Source organism: Mus pahari, chromosome 3, assembly GCF_900095145.1.
Source record: "Mus pahari chromosome 3, PAHARI_EIJ_v1.1, whole genome shotgun sequence".
Classification (NCBI taxonomy): domain Eukaryota; kingdom Metazoa; phylum Chordata; class Mammalia; order Rodentia; family Muridae; genus Mus; species Mus pahari.
The window spans coordinates 39,905,858-39,911,538 of NC_034592.1; positions in this window are offsets into that span (position 1 = coordinate 39,905,858).

A 5,681-nucleotide genomic window follows, 5' to 3' on the forward strand; every position below is an offset into this window, starting at 1 on the left:
CTGGTCTAACTGGACGTCTGCTATGTAGATTCATAGCTATCACCCTGCACAAAATTCAAGTCCAGGTGATCAAAGACCTCAACATAAAACTATATACACTGAACTGATAGAAGAGAAACTGAGGAATATCCTGAAGTCATTAGCACAGGAAACAGCTTCCTGAACATAACTCCAATAGCTCAGTCACTAAGATCAAGAAATAAGTGGGACCTCATAATACTGAGAGGCTTCTGTAAGGTCCAGGAGTCACCCCACAAACTGTATGAGCACTGATCTCAGTCAGTGATAGTTTATTGAGCATTCACCCCAGGACTGATCAATCAGGGCCACAGACCAGAGCTTAATGTAACCTCAAACCAGAATCCTACAGAGCTTTTTAAGCCTGCAATCCATAAACATCTATGTCAAGTTATTTTATCAGTCAGGATTTAGGGATAGGGAACTTTCTGAGGAATATGTCTTTCTTGCATATTTAACCTGTTCCCATTGGTTAGGGAGTTCAACTGTAGCAGGGGACTTGCCTAACATTCTTTTCTTAACTTGCCAACCAGGGTGTCAGTTACCCATGTGCATGACTCTTTCTGCAGAGTAGAATGTCAATTTCCAGGGAGGCCTTGGGAACTTAAAACCTTTAACTCAAAGTGGAAATCGTATTCCAAATGGCTTCTTATATTGGTGTAGGTGTCTTTCTTATGTTGGGGTCCTTCCCAGGGCAGCTTATAAAGGTAAATACCATAAAAGCTCATACACAGGTGCAGGAAGTGTTGCTGGGTGGTTGGTTCCAGTCTAAGCTTATTGTGGTTAACTGTACAACTCAGTCTAACTGACTTCTATTGTGACTGGTTTCCAAGAACACCAAAGCACAGAACATAACAGAATATGCAATCAATTCAGGCATGAGAAAGTTTCCTAGTAACAGTAGTAACAGCATATAAGAAAATTTCCTTGTATGGATTATCCAGAGACTACCCCATCAGGGAATCCATCCCATCATCAGCCACCAAACCTAGATACTAATGTTCATGCCAGCAAGATTCTGCTGAAGGGACCCTGATATTGCNGCCTCTTGTGAGGCTATGCCAGTGCCTGGCAAACACNGAAGTGGATGCTCACAGCCAGCTATTGGATGGAACACAGGGTCCCCAATGGAGGAGCTAGAGAAAGTACCCAAGGANCTGAAGGGGGCTGCAACCCTGTAGGTGGAACAACAATATGAACTAACCAGTACCCCCTGAGCTCNTGTCTCTAGCTGCATATGTAGCAGAAGATGGCCTAATCGGCCATCACTGGGAAGAGAGGCCCCTTGGTCTTGCAAACTTTGTATGACCCAGCACAAGGGAAGACCTGGACCAAGTAGTGGGAGTGGGTGGGTAGGGGAGCAGGGGCGGCGGGGGGGGGCATAGGGAACTTTCGGGATAGCATTTGAAATGTAAATAAAGAAAACAATAATAATAAAAAAGAAGATTATCAAGATACATAAAATGATAAAGAATAAAAAGGCAGCATTAAAAAACAAAACAAAACAAAAAATTTCCTTGTAACAGTAATAATGGTCCTAAATGTCTAGCTAGACAGACAGTAGTTAACCAGACCTTAAGAGACACCATCAAAAGAACAAAATGGCAACCTACAGAATGGGAAAAGACCTTTACCCACCCCACAACTGACAGAGGACTGATAACCAAAATATATAAAGAGTTCAAGAAACTACACAGCAATAAACAAATTGCTCAATTCAAATGAGGCACAGATCTAAAGAGGCATAGACCCAAAGAGATCTAAACAGAATTCTAGAGAGCAGAACCTCTAATGGCCAAGAAGCATGTAAAGAAATGTTCAACATCCTTAGCCACGAAAATGCAAATCAAAATGATTCTGAGACCATCTTATTTCTACCCGTCAAAATGGCTAAGATTAAAAATTCAAGTGACAGCTCATGCTGGTAAGGATGTGGAGCAAGGGAAAGACTCCTCTATTGCTGTCCATAGTGCAAACATGTACAGCCACTTTGGAAATTAATTTGGCAGTTTCCCAGAAAATTGGGAATAGTTATACCTCCCAAAAGATGCTCCACCATAAGACAAGGACACTATGTTCATAGCAGCTTTATTAATAATTGCCAGAAACTGAAAACAACCTAGATGTCCCCAACTGAAAAATGGATAAAGAAAATATGGTACATTTATACAATTTATACTCATGTATTAAAAACAATGACATCATGAAATTTGTACGAAAAACAGATGGAACTAAAAAAAAAAATCATTCTGAGTATCTGAGTCAGACCCTGAAAGACAAGCAGTATATATTCACTTATAAGTTGGTATTAATCATAAAGCACAGGGTAACTATGCTAAAATTCATAGACCCAAAGAGGCTAAATAACAAGGAAGGCCCAAGGAGTGACACTTGAATCTCATTGAGACGGGAAAAGAAGATAGTTATGGCATCGATGGGAGGTGGGGTGGAGGAAAGAGGCAGGGTTGGGGGAGGGGTGAGAATGAAAACAGGATGGATCATGTTGAGGGAAGACAGAGTGAGAGAGTACTGTGATAGACAACTGGTATGTGGGTGTGGGCTTCTCTGGGATGAGCTAGAAACCTAAGTCAAGGCAACTCCCGGGAATCTATGAGTGTGACTCCTAGCAGTGGGGGATGTGGAGCCTAAACTGGCCATCTACTATAACCAGGCAAGACTTCCAATGAAGGGTTAGGGATGCTAAACTAGCATAAAAACCTTCAACCTACAATTTGTCCTGTCTACAAGATGTTCAGGGTTAAAGATGGAGCAGAATTTGAGAGAATGACCAACCAGTAACTGGTTCATCTTGAGACCAGTGCCATGAGAGGAAGCCCAGCTCGGTTAATAGTATTCTGTTGTATTTGTAGGCAGGAACCTAGCATAACTATCATCAGAGAGGTTTTCATCCAGCAACTGACAGAAACAGATGCAGAGATCTACAGCCAAACATTAGGCAGAGCTTGGGGAAACCTGTGAAAGGGGGCAAAGGATTGTAGGAGCTAGAGGGGTCAAGGACACCATAAGAAAATCTACAAAATCAACTAACCAGGGACCATAGCAGCTCACATAGACTGAACAGCCAACAAGAGAGCATGCATGGGACTGACCAAGGCCCTTTGCATATATGCAACAGCCATGCACCTTGGTCTTCATGTGGGACTCCTAACAGTGGGAACAGGGATTTTCTTTGACTCTGTTGCCTGCCTTTGGGACCTTTCCCCCTATTGGGCTACCCCTCCTATCCTCAATAGGAGAAAATGTGCCTACTCCTACTGCAACTTCATATGCCAAGGCAGATTGATATTCATGTGGGAGGAGTGATGGGGCGTGGAGGACTGGGAAGAAATGAGAGAGGGGAAATTGTGGGAGGGATGTTAATTAATTAATTAATTAATTAATTTTAAAAGCCTCCAAACAACAACAACAACAACAGAAACCATAATAAAACAGATTTCTGAGGGAGATGAGAGATTGATCAGTACACCACCACCACAAGAGTTCTTTCTGACAACCTCTTTGATTCTCTGCCTATTCAAAAAATATGATTGATTTTAATTATCATTTGCTTTCTTTATTAAGTAATTATAAATTTGTGTGTTTTTATTAGATATTTTCTTCATTTACATTTCAAATGCTTTCCCAGTGGCTTGTTGTTTCATATGTTTTTCATTGTCATATTTCAAACTTTTTATTATGGGTGTATTCATTTTTAATGGTTTTCTGCTTTAAAAATCACTTCGTTAGTCTTACTTTGTGTGAGTCTTCATGATGTTTTGATTTGTTCCTGATTTTAGTGGCATTTCTTCAAGTATGTCTCCATTTAATTTGACATTGGCTGTTGGTTTGCAGTAAATTGCTTTTATTATATGGGTATGTGTCTTGACTTCCTGAACTTTCCAATACCTTTAACATGAAGGGGTGTTGTATTTTGTTAAGTGCTTTTTCTGCATCTAAGAAGATGATCATGTAATTTCTTTTTTCATTTGAGTTTGTTTATATAGTGGATTGAGTTAATGGATGTTTGTATATTGAACCAACCTTGCATTACTAGGATGAAGCCTACTTGATCATGGTCATTGATGGTTTTGATGTGTTCTTGGAGTCAGTTTGCAAGAATTTTATTGAGTATTTTTGAATTGATATTCATAAGTGAGATTGGTCTGGAGTTTTCTTTTTTGGTTGGGTCCTTGTGTGGTTTAGGTATCAGAGAAATTGTGGCTTCATAGAATGAACTAGGTAGTGCTCCTTCTGTATTTTATGGAATAGTTTGAGGAATATTGGTATCAGGTCTTCTTTAAAGGTCTGGTAGAATTCTGCACTAAATCCATCTGGCCCTAGACTTTTTTTTTTGGGGGGGGGAGGATTGGGAGGTTTTTGATGACTTCTATTTCCTTATGTGATATGGGCCTGTTTAACTAGTTTACCTGCTCTTGATTTCACAACTTTGGTATGTGGTATCTGTCTAGAAAACCATCCATTTCATCTAGAATTTCCATCTTAGTTGAGTTTTGGCTTTTGTAGTAGGATCTGATGATCTTTTGAATTCTTCTGTTTCTGTTATGCCTCCCTTTTCATTTCTGATTTTGTTAATTTGGATACTGACTCTGGGCCTTGTAGTTAGTTTGGCTAGGGCTTTATCTATCTTGTTGGTTCTCTCAAAGAACCATCCTTTTTTTTTTTTTTTAAATTTAAATTTAAATTTAAATTTTTATGTTTTTTGTTCTAGTGCTCTCAGGTGTGCTGTTAAGTTGCTATTGTTATATATCTCCAGTTTCTTTACCAGGGCACTTAGTGCTATGAATTTTCCTCTTAGCACTGCTTTCATTGTGTCCATAAATTTGGGTATGATTTGTCAACACTTTCATTAAATACCAGGAAGTCTTTAATTTCTTTCTTATTTCTTCCCTGACCAAGTTATCATTGAGTAGAAAGTTGTTCAGTTTCCATGTGTATGTGGGTTTTCTGTAGTTTTTGCTGTTATTAAACACCAGCCTTAGCCATTGATGATCTGATAAGATTCATGGGATTATTTCAATCTTCTTATATCTGTTAAGACTTGTTTTGTGACCAATTATATGGTTGATTTTGGAGAAGGTACCATGAGGTGCTGAGAAGAAGGTATATTCTTTTGTTTTAGGGTGAAATCTTCTGTAGATATCTGTTAAGTCCATTTGGTTCATATCCTCTATTAGTTTTACTTTGTCTCTGTTTAGTTTCTGGTTCAATGACCTGTTCATTGGTGAGAGTGAAGTGTTGAAGTCTCCCACTATTATTGTGTGGGGTTCAATGGGTGTTTTGAGCTTTAGTAAAGTTTCTTTTATGAATGTGGATGTCCTTGCATTTGGGGGCATAGATGTTCAGAACTGAGACTTTCTTTTAGTGGATTTTCCCTTTGATGTATATGAAGTGTCTTTCCTCATCACAATTGGTAACTTTTGGTTGAAAGTCTATTTTATTGGATATTAGAATGGCAACTACAGCTTGTTTCCTGGGTTTATTTACTTGGAAGCTCTTTTCCCATCCTTTTACACTGAGATGGTGTTTGTCTTTGTTATTGAGGTGTCTTTCTTTCTTTCTTTCTTTCTTTCTTTCTTTCTTTCTTTCTTTCTTTCTTTCTTTCTTTCTTTCTTCCTTCCTTCCTTCCTTCCTTCCTTCCTTCC